Below are 14166 nucleotides of genomic sequence, written 5' to 3'. Positions count from 1 at the left end.
CATCTTATCTTACCCACCTCAGTATTTTTCTCTATTTAAATAATAGTATTTTTAGGTAACCAGACGTGTAACAAAAACAAACACTAGGGACCAAGTGTGTAACAAAAACAAACAATAGGGACCTTCCGAGTTAAAAAAATAAGTTAGGGACCAAACGCGTAAATTAACCCAAACCATAGGGACCATTCGGGTAATTTACTCTAAGAACTCTGCAGTTAAGTGTGTCCGGGGAGAATAATCTAGGGACGGGTGACCCGTAGGAAGTTTTCGTGTCGGGAGCCCAAAGCGAACAATATTATGATACATGTCGAGGGGATGTTACAAATGGTATCAGAGCTGGGGCACGAGTCGATGTGTTCGACGGGGACATCGAACCCTATAATGGGGGGTGATGGTGGGTTGCACCTGATCCCACATCAGATGGGAAGGAGAACTAAGCATTCCTTAAAAGGGTGTATATACCTTCTCTGTCACAACACATTTTAAAGACGTGAGGGCAACAGATCCCATAAGAACTTTGCAGTTAATCGTGCTCAGGCAAGAACAATCTAGGGATGGGTAACCCCCCGGGAAGTTTTTGCGTCGGGAGCCCAAGGCGGACAATATTGTGATACATGTCAGAGGGGGATGTTACAAAACGATTCCCAACATGTCATAGCCAATTTAAATGTTCATAAATGTTGTTTTAAGTAAATTTAATTGAATTTATTAATATTGCAAATATTATGAAGGACCACTATAAAAATGTAGTTGACCAATGTGTCGACTCACTTAAATGGTCTATGATCATAAAATGTATAAATTGGATGGAAAGGGGCCAAAAGAGTCAACTCACAAGTAAAAATTTCCACTAGTTCGAGATGAGGACCAATTATTTCATGATATGAAGATGGGAGGGTACCAATTATTTCATGATATGAAGATGGGAGGGTAGAGATTGAAAATGAGCTTATAAGAATCATAAATATTGTTTTAAGTAAATTTAACTAAATTTATTAATATTGCAATATTATGATCAGCCGCTATAAAAATGTAGTTGACCAATGTGTCGACTCACTTAAATGGTCTATGATCATAAAACTTATAAATTGGATGGAAAGGGGCCATAAGAGTCAACTCACAAGTAAAAATTTCCACTAGTTGGAGATTAGGACCAATTATTTCATGATATGAAGATGGGAGGGTAGAGATTGAAAATAAGCTTATAAGAAGCACTATTTCTTCCTACGTTTCAACCAAACATGATTTAAGTGGGAGAGAGGGAGCTCCATGAATTAAAAATATGATTTTATGCTTTCGAGAAGGATTAAGAGTTAGGGCGTAGAGATTAAGAAGAGGATTGAAAGTAGAGGTTGTTACTAGAGCATTTGAGGTATAAATTTATCCCTCCATACTCTCTAAATCTCAATCTAGGATTAGTTGAAGGTAATCAAAACTAATGCAGAATACAAAATATTAATTTGACTTTGGTCTAAAGTCTAATTCAAATTATTTGATCGGACAATTTAGTCTTATACATTTAAATGAACTATAAACATGGTCTCTAAGGACAATTTGAGTAACTTACTTTAGAGTAAATTATAGTTTTGGTCCCAATATTTTACATCTATTTGTAGTTTGAGTCTAAACTTTAAAAATTGATGTGGCTCGTCTCCATGGTTTCTAAAATTAAACATGTGGTCCTTAGACTAATTATGTCAACTCTCACCCGTTAAATTCCTATAAAATTACCATTATATCCTCTCTCTTTTCTATGTTTTATTGAAATTATTATAACTTTAGGGAGCATTTTAGTAAACTGTCGAAAACAAGACCGTTACGCATGTCGTAAGCGCCTAAACTAATAATAAATGGGTATAAAAATACTGATTGGTTGCACTAAGGAGTAATACAGGAAAGTATGGTTGAATCCACATGATCACATCCTAGCGATATAGGCCCTTTTCGCGCAAAGAATGTACTAGTCTGACAAAAAAAATTAAACGGGTGAATTTTGATGATTTAAACTAATATTGAACATAAATTTATAATAATTAGAAGATGTAACTAAATAACTTAAGAATTCAGATATTTAAAAGCAATTTCAGTTCCGCGATAAATGTCCTAATTATGCAAATAACCTTCAACTTTATTGTTTGAATTGTGTTTTGGTTAAACTGGTACTGACAATCATTAACAAGCTCTAACAATTATCTTTTACTGAATTGTTTAATCAAAATATTCTCTTTGAATTAAACCTTATTTTTTACTAAGTTAACCAAACAAGCTCTTAATTAATTTAGAAAAGTAGTATTAAACACAATGTAAAAATATCCAATAAAGTTCAATACTTCTTGTAAGCTCGGAAGCGTAAAAACTTGTTCAATCAATTTATATTAGAATTAAATCCTAGCACAAAACCAATCTAATATTCATTACTTATTATCGGTTAATTAAAACGGTTATTTATTCTAATAACAGTTAACTAGAATGATTAAATACCGATTCAAATGGCCAACAAAAATTGAATAAAAAGTCAAAAATATAATTAAACACAAATTGATCAAACTAAAGAGAGATCACAACAAAAAATCAAGCCTAATGATTATTTGCACAAAAAGTTGAGTCGGTACGAAACCGAAATCTAGGGTTTTTAGTTGAACATAGATAAAAATGAATTACAAATGATAGAAATAAATTCTAAACGATAAAATTAGTAAACAAGAGCAATATGTTGAATCACATTCTTCGGATCTTTGATCTTCACTGGAAATCTTAAAAAAACTTGCCAAAAAGTCTTCTGGAACCAAGTTAGGTCATCTGAAAAGGTAGACATGCTCTATTTATATGAGCAAACAACAAAATATAGGAATTCTGTAAATTCCACGATCGTGTTTTCAGTAAACCTATGCCCAAAGCCAATTAAATGAAGTATGTTGCTATTTTATAGGCTCCAAAATGAAAACACGATCATGTTTTGTGAGAACCACAATTGTGTTTCCTTGTCCACGTTCATGTCTTGTGATTGAGGAGTGTATTTGAGGATTTTCAAGGCCAAATAAGTTGGTACAAGAAACAATCGTGTTTTGTAAGGTTGATCGTGTTTTTCCCTCCAAACTCCAAAATGCATAAAAATGTCCACAAAAAAAAATCTTCGATAGCTTTACATGATTGTGTAAGTGAGAAACACGATCATGTAACTCCAAATTCACATAGTATGGACTTCATTCTTCGATTAAAACAACTATTGATCGTTCCTAAGCACCAATCATCAATTCCAAGGCCCGATTAAGCTCTATTGCTTCCACAAATGCATCATCAAAGCATCGTATTCTCATCCCGATCTACTTTACCCTGAAAATCATAACAAAAGTGAGTAGTATGGGGAATTCTGTAAATATAATGAGAAATACACATTTTATCAAATTACTAGGAAAAGACTAGAAAATGATAAGATAATGATGATAAAAACTTACTAAAAGACGCATAGAAAATGCATCTACCAGATCCCTAAAGGCTTTCAGCCCATCGATGAACCATTTAGACACTGCTTTCTATACCTCCCCCTCTAGGATTTTGCATTGCCCTTGAACCGCTACGGACGCTAGAACGACTTCTCTCACCGACACCTCCCATTACCTTTTTTTTCGATGCTTCAAGATTCGGTTTCGTTGCACCTACCTGTTGGATTAGTGTCTAAGCACGTAACTATATTTGGTAAGTATTTGACCCGATTGTGCATGGTTTTTTTGGGTTGCCTTCACCAAGGCAACATGATGGGATGATTTATGAATAAATAGGTTATTATGATTTATTAATATGTTATATGAATAATATATTAATGGATAAATCATATATTTTAATTAATATTAGACAAGAATTAATTAAGAATTAATTTTGTGGCTGAAAGAGATTAATTAAATAAAGGGGACCGGAACTATCAATTGTGTGATAGTTAATTTGGATTGAGAATCCTTTGGTCTTAAGCGGTGGACGAAAAATAGAGTGGGAGCCCATCTAATTTCGTCCAAGGCCTTTATTATGGAAGGTTCTTTGAACTGCTTAAGGCATAAGCTATCTAATTAGGGTTTTGATTGAAACCCTTGCAACACAAGTATAAATAGACCCCTAAGGCTTCAAAAATCGGCTAAGCCTACTTATAATAGTACCAGAGCTGAATTCAAGAGCTTCCAACCTCTCTCCAAGACCATCCTCTTGCTTATGGTGTTTGAAAGCCATTAGAGGAGTGACATTTGTGACTCTAAGCTCCAAGGACAAGAAGATTCAAGCTTTTTAAGAAGAGGTAATCATCTAGATATGTTTTGTTATGTTAATTTCGAATTATATACACTAAATCTAGGGTTTGCAAGTCTTGGATGAATTGAATGTTCAATAGAGAAGCCGAAGATCCAAGCATTAGGGTTTGCATGAGCACATAGGATTTTATTTTGTGTCAAACCCATCAGTGGTATCAAAGCCTTGATTGGCTTCTATTGTATTTGATGCTTTTTGTTTCATTCTTGCTTGAAAATCGATTTTTTGGGTCCTCTGCCTGGCGGACTCGGCGAGTCCCAACATAGGCTCGACGAGTAGGATGAACTCGATGAGTCCATAAGGGGACTTGGCGAGTTGGAGCGTCAGACGGAGGGATTTTCGGGATTTCTTGTTGTTTTGCTTAAGGATAATTGCCAAAATCGTTTTTGACTAATAAAATCCTTTCCAAAACGAAAGATAATTACCATTTATTTGAATAATAAATTCCTTATATGATAATAATTGATTATTTAAATTATTTGATGAGTTATATTGTGAATAAAATTGATTAGGTCAAATCTAGATAACCATTAAATTAATTGTTTAATTTTAAGTTATTTGCTATTTGATCCTATGTGTTTTGAAAAGTTCAAAACTTGTCCTCAAGTTTTGAAATTTAAATTTTTGATTAAAAGTTTAATTTGAACTATTTAAATTTCAAACCCTTGAATTTTACAAGTTTAAAATTCAACCTTATACTTTATAATATTATAAGATATATATATATATATATATATATATATATATCTTATAATATTATAAAGTATAAGGTTGAATTTTAAACTTGTAAAATTCAAGGGTTTGAAATGTTTTTAGCAACTATTGTGTGCCTAAATGCACCAATGAGAATTCAAGAAATAATAAATTATTAAATAAATCATTAAAGGGTATTTTGGACTTTTTGTGCTTTTAATTAAAGGAAATAATTTAATTGAAATCCTATAATTAAGGAAACAATAGAATATCACATATTGATCCCTTAAATCATGGTTCCTTCATCTTCATAATCCTAATTCTATATCAGAGTATACGATTATCTTCTTCACCCACCATAGTCGAAATGTACAACCACGAGATAGCCAACTCCACCATATACAAATATGTATCAACAGATCACACCACCGGCTACACCGTTGTTTTTCCCCTTCCAGCATCCAAACCCTAAATCTGAAACTGTAACCACTATCCCAGTTTTGGTCAATTAAGAAACCAGTGTTCGATTTTGGTTCCAATTTCCCTATGAACAAATTGTTGTTCATTGTGTCACGCAAATAATCGAAGATGGTGTTGGCGGAGTTAGGGGAGCATTTCACGTGCTCTCCAACAGATGAGCAATGCCATGATCATCAACGAGAAGGTCCTTAATGATTGTTTAAATGGGATCACGCATGCTCTTCTTCAATCCGATGTTCAATTCAAGCTTATTTGAAGATCGTCAATCTCGATGATCTCGTTGCAGGTCATAATAAGCGGAGAATCATCCAGTAGGTGCATATTGTTGTTGTAGTAGTAGTTTTTTCCCTCATATTTGTTGATCTAGTGTAATCTAAGCATATGTTGAATGAGTTAATTTGTATTGCTAGTCATTGATTGGATTATATGTAGCTGCTACAAGAAATTTTAAATAGGATAATAAGGCAATGAAATTTTAATATAGTGGAACAAACTACAAACAGGGTGTGATTCAAGAAGTCCGATTCCAGTGATTAAAACTATACTTTAGAAAAATGTATAAAATCGATTCAGATTGAATTTCAATTCCAAACTACAAACATTCTAGCTGATAATAGTTGTTTACATAATGGAAGAGACATCTATTTTCTATATTTTTCTAGTGTTGAGTGTTTGCTTATGTTGTAGACGCTCATGATACTGTGGCATATATTGGCCGAATGTTGTTAGGTTCACTTTGTGTTGTTTAACAATGATTTATCTATTTCTTCTAGGCTATATTTACCGAGCTCTGCAAGATGTTAGATCCTAGGAAACCATCTTTCACACCCAAGAAAAGCAAACCAAGTGTTGTCATGTTTGTGGGTTTACAAGGTATTCTGTTCATGTAACTTTTGTTGTTTGTAAACTGTAAATTGTCATCATACATTTATTTGTAGTATTTTATGTATCTGGATCCTAGATGACATATGCTACTAAATGTGAATGACTCAGGGTCTATAAAAACTACTACATGTACAAAATATGCCTATTACCACCAAAAGAAGGGCTGGAAACCAGCTTTGGTATGTGCAGATACATTCAGAGTCGGTGCCTTTGATCAACTGAAGCAGAATGCAAATGGTAAATCACATGATTAATTCTTTATAGTGTCATGTAAAGTTATAACTACTAGAGTTTATTCTATGTATTATGAGAGAATGTATTCTATGTATTATGCAAGGTTGTATTCTAATTATTCTACTAGAATGTATTATATGTATTCTGTCAGAATGTATTCTATGTATTATTTCAGAAAGTGTAAATTGATAGGAATTGAAAGTAACATGCTTTTAACCATTCTTAGTTTTTGTTGCATTTGTGATAGGAATGGTCAGAAGAAGTGCTTGAAGACTTGATAAGAATGACTTAAAGAATGAGTCAAAGTTTGATCACACTCACAGTTTAAGAATCTTTTTATTTTCTAAGAATTACACTTGTAGTTATTAATGAATTGTATATTTAAGAATACTGATTTTTTGTGATATTCTTTTAGAATATGTATAAATATATTAAAATGTATAAGGTTATTAGTATGTAAGAATATGTATGAATTTGTATTTAAGTTCGAATGTATATGAAAATATAAAAATGTTGTTATTCTTCAACAGGTAGTTTAAGAATTCTATTATTCTTCATTAATATTCTAATAGAATAAAACTTTGAAAGAAAATTATTCTAACAAAAAAGAACATTCTGACGGGATAAAATCGGTAATGTTTACAAATTATGTTTAGAATTAAATTAAATTAATTTAAAAAAATCAGATTATTAAAATTAAGAGAATTAATTATCCCTAAAATTCCGAAAATTTCCTTTTTTAAATATAGTTAATTGTCTCAAATATCCTTATGCCGAAATTTGTGTGATTATATGGTACATGTTACCCTATTGTAATATCATAGACTCTCAAATCATGATCATTGATTATATTCCATCTGTGGTCCAGAACTGTGCATTCTGGCACACAATAGTTACTAAACAAAATAACCTAACCATATATATATATATATATATATATATATATATATATATATATATATATATATATATATGTATAACTTAAATGCTAGTCTTACCGTTAGTAGGCCTCATTCACGAAGCTGATATATAAGGGGTGTATAAGGTTATGACCTATAAAATGGTCGTTTAATGGGTGTCCACTCTCACCCACCGCTTCCTTGATTGGTGGAGGGTCGTTAGCCGAACGGATAGGATAGGGCAACCATTTCCTCATTAAAAGTATAATGAATTTATAAAGGGTAACTAAATGTTTTTTAAAAATTCCAAATCTTAGTTACTTTAGGCAAAAGTGAATTGATGTAATTCCTTGAAATTACACTTTGTACCCTTGCTAAAACGTTAGTGAAGCGTGTGTGGTTAACCGGCACACTAATTGGATTCTAAGCAAAGGCGACAAAGGGTGACTCATTGTTTGTCATAGTTCGATGGAGCGTGTGTGGTTAACCGGCACATTGAATAGGTGATTGTAACAATGAGGGCACCATCTACATTTGCATGGTTATTCACACCCGCTTTGTGATCCTCGGCATCCCAGTCACAAACTTGAGGGGCATATCGAGATTTAAACATGTCATTGAAAAGTTCAATGAATATCAAAAGATCTAGGAGTTTTCAATACATTTAAAACTTAATCTTTTTTTTTTCGTTTTTCATGGTGGAGAGTTAGTGAATCGTCATTCACTTACCTTCAAATTATTTACTTGTTAGATTACGACATCCCTCTTCTAATTTGTAAATAATGTTATTGGATCCTAGCCCTAATTTCTCATTTGGGTGTTTAATTGGGGATTCATTTCTAATCAAACTTTGTTCTTTTTCCTTTTCAGATGTCGAACGTCAACAACAATGCTCCCGGCTTGAATTCTTCCGGCTCGTTCTCACTCTTGAACTTGTGTGGGAGAGTGATCTTTGACGGGTCCAATTTTAATGATTGGATCCACAACATCTGAATGGTCACTTGTTACGAGGACAAAGAGTATGTCCTCGATGAGAAGCTAAAGGAAATCAACGTCAATATTGCCTCTGCTGAAGAGATCACGACCTTTGAGGCCCATGACCGTGATGCTATGAAGGTCCATTGCATCATGCTGGCGACTATGACTGCAGAACTCCAGAAGTCCTATGATGAAATGTATCCCTATGAAATGCATCAAGACTTGCTGGACCGGTACCACCAAAGCGCAAGGAAAGAAAGGTACGAGATCATCACTTCGATGATCACTACCATAATGGGTAATGGAGAGTCCCTTACCGCTCATCTGCAAAAGATGCAGAGATATGTCGATCGCCTGCTAAAGTTGAATGTTAACTTTGATGAAGAGTTGGAAATTGACATCATCCTTCACTCCTTGCCTCCCTGCTACAACCAGTTCCGCATGACCTACCACATGAATAAGGAAGATGTCACTTTGAGCAAGCTTCAAGGCTTACTGAGAGCAATCTCAAAGATAAGTTTTTTGCATCAACTCCAACTCCTGCTGTTGCCCCTGTCTTGGCAATTGGGCAAGGGAAGGGTAAGAAGAGGAAGGCTCCCTCAAAGAGCCACCACAAGGGAAAGTTCCAAGATGGTACCTCTTCTAGTGGAACCAAAGTTGGTTCTGCTAAACCCAACTCAAACCCCAAGGAGGCAGAGTGCCACCACTGCCACAAGATAGGGTATTGGAAACGAAGTTGCCCAAAATATCTGCAAGCAATCAAGGATAGGAAGATCAAGCCATCCTACAGAGGTATTTACACTATTAAATCTAATGATTCATCACATGTCATTTCTTGGGTACTTGATACAGGATGTGGTTTTCACATTTGTTCTGATTTGCAGGGCCTAAGAAGAGATAGGGATGTGGAGCATGGGAAGATAAATTTGATCATGGGGAACATAAGATCGCCGCCTGTCACCAAGATCGGAGTTTACTCTTTAATTCTCAGTAGTGGATTAAGATTAGATTTAAATAATTGTTGCTATTTGCCAGATATGGCAAGAAACATCATTTCATTTCATGGTTTATATAGACAAGGTTTTAGATATTCATTTGATAATGAAAGGGGTTCTATTAATGCTTATCTTAATTATGTCTTTTATTTTGAAGCATTGCCTTGTAATGGAATATATGAAACTGTGATGGTTGTAGATAACTTAGGAAATGATGTGTTGTGTATTGATTCATCAAATGGTTTGGATAAAGCATGCTTATGGCATTGTCGTCTTGGACATGTCAACAAGAAACATATAGCCCAACTCCAAAAGGATGGAGTGTTGGAGTCATTTGACCTTAGGGACGATGACGTGTGCGAGTCTTCTTTACTTGGAAAGATGACCAAGTCACCCTTCACTGACACTTGTGAAAGGGGTGAGGGTTTATTGGATCTCATACACACCGATGTGTGTGGGCCCTTTAAATCCAACTCAAGGGATGTGAGCCGCTTTTATATGACTTTCGCCGATGATTATAGCAGATAAGGGTATATCTACTTAATCAGGCACAAGTTAGAAACCTTTGAAAAGTTCAAAGATTTTAAACAAGAAGTGGAGAATTAATTGCGCAGGAAAATCAAGATGCTTCGATCCGATCGAGGTGGAGAGTACTTAAGTCTTGGATGGATGGGAATGTGCACACTTATAAGGCGCGAATGGATCTTCAAGAAGAAGACTGGCATGGATGGGAATGTGCACACTTATAAGGCGCGATTGGTCGCGAAGGATTTCACTCAAACTCCCGGAGTTGATTATGATGAAACCTTCTCACCAGTTGCGAAGATAAAATCTATTAGGGTGATGCTAGCCATTGCTGCATTTCATGACTATGAAATATGGCAGATGGATGTCAAAACCACTTTCCTTAATGGAAAGTTGGCTGAGGATGTTTACATGGCTCAGCCAGAGGGTTTTGTCAATGCGAAGCATCCCGGTAGAGTGTGCAAGCTTGAGAAGTCCATCTATAGACTGAAATAAGCGTCTCGTAGATGGAATCCTTGTTTCGATGATAAAGTCAAAGAGTTTGGTGTTCTACGAAGCAAGGATGAATCATGCGTATATGTCAAAGCCAGTGGGAGTATAGTAAGCTTCCTCGTATTGTATGTCGATGACATACTGCTCATAGGAAATGACATCCCGACGGTGTAGGAAGTTAAGTCCTGGCTCGGGAAGTGCTTCGCTATGAATGACCTCAGAGAGGCTGCCTATATTCTGGGAATAAGGATAGTGAGAAACAGAAGTAAAAGACTAATAGGACTCAGTCAGAATACTTACTTGGACAAGGTACTAAAACGTTTTAGTATGGAGAATTCAAAGAAGGGAGAGTTACCAATCCAAAGTAATGCCAAATTGAGTAAGACTCAAAGCCCGAGTACCGAAGTCGAGATAGCAAAAATGAGCCGAGTACCATACGCTTTCGCAGTTGGCTCGATTATGTATGCTATGACTTGTACTCGCCCTGATGTGGCCTTCGCTTTGAGTGTGGTCAACAGATATCAAGGGAACCTTGGCAAAGCGCATTGTACCGCAGTCAAGAATATTCTTAAGTACCTTCGGAGGACCAAGGAATGGTTTCTAGTCCTCGGTGGGAGTGATGACTTAAGGGTGCGAGGGTACAGTGACGCCAGTTTTCAGACCGACAAGGACAACTTCCGTTCGCAGTCGGGCTGGGTCTTTACCCTTAATGGAAGAGCAGTGACTTGGAAAAGTTCCACGTAGGAGACCGTACCTGATTCAATGTGCGAATCAGAGTACATTGCAGCGAGCGAAGCGTCAAAGGAGACAATATGGTTGAAGAACTTCATTGGAGACCTTGGAGTTGTGCCGGCCATACAGGAGCCTATGAAAATTTTATGTGATAATGAAGGAGTGGTTGCCTTGACCAAGGAACCGCGGGATCATGGCAGATCTCGACATATCGACAGAAAATATCACTTTATTCGACATCGGGTGGAAGAAGGACTCCTCGTAGTGAAGAGGGTGTCGTCGAAGGATAACCCAGCAGGTCCGCTTACGAATGGACTGAGTAGGGTTAAGCACTTGCAGCACGCTAGGAGCATTGGGTTGAAGGACGATATTAGTTTAGATTAGATAGTTTAGAAACGTGTAATAGATAAATTGTAATTAACATTCGATGATTAAATAAATGGGTATTATGTATGAGTAAAGTTAATGTCTTATGTTAATTTTTTACCTACTGTTTCATTTTGCATGTTTTGACTTCCTGAATAATAAGATTATTCAAACGGTCCACAGTCGTTCATATGTTGGGAGTAGGTATGAATAAAGACTGTCATGAATTGGTGTGTAGATTATCTAAAGTGTATTAGACATAGCAAAAGTTTTCTACAACATTCATAAGTGCTTATGAACTTGATTTGAGCATTGGAATAAACCCATGCTTACTGGAATCACTTCATGGAATTTATCACGAGTGATCGCAAGACGATAATATCATATGGTCTTAAAACCTAGATATATGGTTTGTTGTTTGCTAATCGATTGTGCATTGATAATGCGTAAACGCATTAGTAACTTGATGTTATAAAACACATTGTTGTGTATGATTTGATTAGTGGATAGTATATGCATATAAGTCGAAGTTTATCTGTTCCTTTTATCCTAAGAGGGTAAAAGCAATATCAGGGCCCCTCGATGATTTGGTTTAACTTATGTGTTGGCCCCGGTCAGGACTAAATTGATGTGTTCAATTAAGTTCTATGTCAAACGAATCTGAGATCGAGAAACAAACTGCTGGACAATAAGTATGACTATGTTCCATGTAATTTTCCGCACGATATGTAGAACAGAGGACTATACGATCCCTTATCTAAAGGACAAGTTACTGATAAGATCAGAGTTTGACAACGTCTTTGAGAGCTACGATTGCTAATTAGATTGTATTTACATTTGTAGTTACTAGAATTATCCAAGTAGGAGACTGTTAGATTAGTGTCTAAGCCCGTAACTATATTTGGTAAGTATTTGACCCGGTTGTGCTTGGTCCTTTTGGGTTGCCTTCACCAAAGCAACATGATAGGATGATTTATGAATAAAGAGGTTATTATGATTTATTAATATGTTATATGAATAATATATTAATGAAGAAATCATATAGTTTAATTAATATTAGACAACAATTAATTAAGAATTAATTTTGTGGCCGAAAGAGATTAATTAAATAAAAGGGACTAGAACTGTCAATTGTGTGATAGTTGATTTGGGTTGTGAATCCTTTGGATTTGAGGGGTGGACGAAAATTAGAGTGGGAGCCCATCTAATTTCATCCAAGGCCTTTATTCTGGAAGGTTCATTGGACTGCTTAAGGCCCAAACTATCTAATTAAGGTTTTGACTGAAACCCTAACAACACAAGTATAAATAGACCCCTAAGGCTTCAGAAATCGGCTAACCCTACTTCTAAGAGTACCATAGCCGAATTCAAGAGCTTCCAACCTCTCTCCAAGATCATCCTCTTGCTTGTGGTGTTTGTAAGCCATTAGAGGAGTGACATTTGTGACTCTAAACTCTAAGGACAAGAAGATTCAAGCTTTTCAAGAAGTTGTAATCATCTACATCTATTTTGTTATGTTAATTTCGAATTATATACACTAGATCTAGGGTTTGTAAGTCTTGGATGAATTGCATGTTCAATAGAGAAGCCTAGATCTAAGCATTAGGGTTTTCATGAGCATATAGGATGTTATTTTGTGTCAAACCCATCACTACCACACCGCATGGAACTCTAATAAAATCTATCACTTATATCTTCCATTATGCTCCTTCTACTGCCTGAAACTCGTCTGCAACTTTGGCGGATAATAACTATAGTAGATGAAACATGGGTGGACTCAATCGACTGGCTACACCTCACTCCTCTGGCCTTGCCGTACCCGCCCTTCATCCTCTTTCCTTCTCATCCTGATTTAGAATTATGTTAGCTTGGGACCAAATCTTGTTTATGTTTTGATTTTTTTAGTTAGGATTTTGAATTTGGTTTTGATTTGTAAGTTATAAGGTTTCACATTTGTTTTTATTTTAGGGTAGGGATTTAAATTTGGTTTCTTTTGAACGTCAAATATAATCTACTTCTAAACTACTCCTTAATTCTACCTATGTCCACGACGGGATTTAAACCCTCGATTTCAAGAAGGAGGGCAACACATGATACCGTTGGGCTAGAAGCCCTTTACTTTTAAATTTGATTAAAGATTTTCGCTTAATCTTTAAATGTGGTAATGGTGATTAGTGGTATAATGGTAATCAAAGGTTGAATTTTTAGGTTTATTTTTTGGCGACAAGTTAGCGGTGGTGGGGTGATCCGATGATGTTGGTATCGGTAATGATGATGATAATTGTTGGTGGAGTGATGATCCTATAGATAGGCTTGGCCAACATTTGTATCATGTGGAGTATCGTACTATCCTCTATCGACTCATGATTCCAATATTCCCAACCGACGAGATATGTCAGGTGTGCCGCAAGGCATGTTTTGGACTCTTTTGGAGAGCATGCAGTTCATTGTAAAGAACTCTGAGGGTTCAAATACATGCACGATATGGTTAAAGATGTTTTGTTTGACATAATTAAGTGTATCGGGATTTCCGCTAAGAAATAGGAACCTGTGAATTTCTTGACTGACCTGGCAGAAGGAAGGTCAACCCTCAG

The sequence above is a fragment of the Lactuca serriola genome, chromosome 1 (assembly GCF_051521515.1).
Source record: "Lactuca serriola cultivar US96UC23 chromosome 1, Lser_US96UC23_V15, whole genome shotgun sequence".
NCBI classification, from domain to species: domain Eukaryota; kingdom Viridiplantae; phylum Streptophyta; class Magnoliopsida; order Asterales; family Asteraceae; genus Lactuca; species Lactuca serriola.
This window is presented reverse-complemented; position numbering follows the sequence as displayed.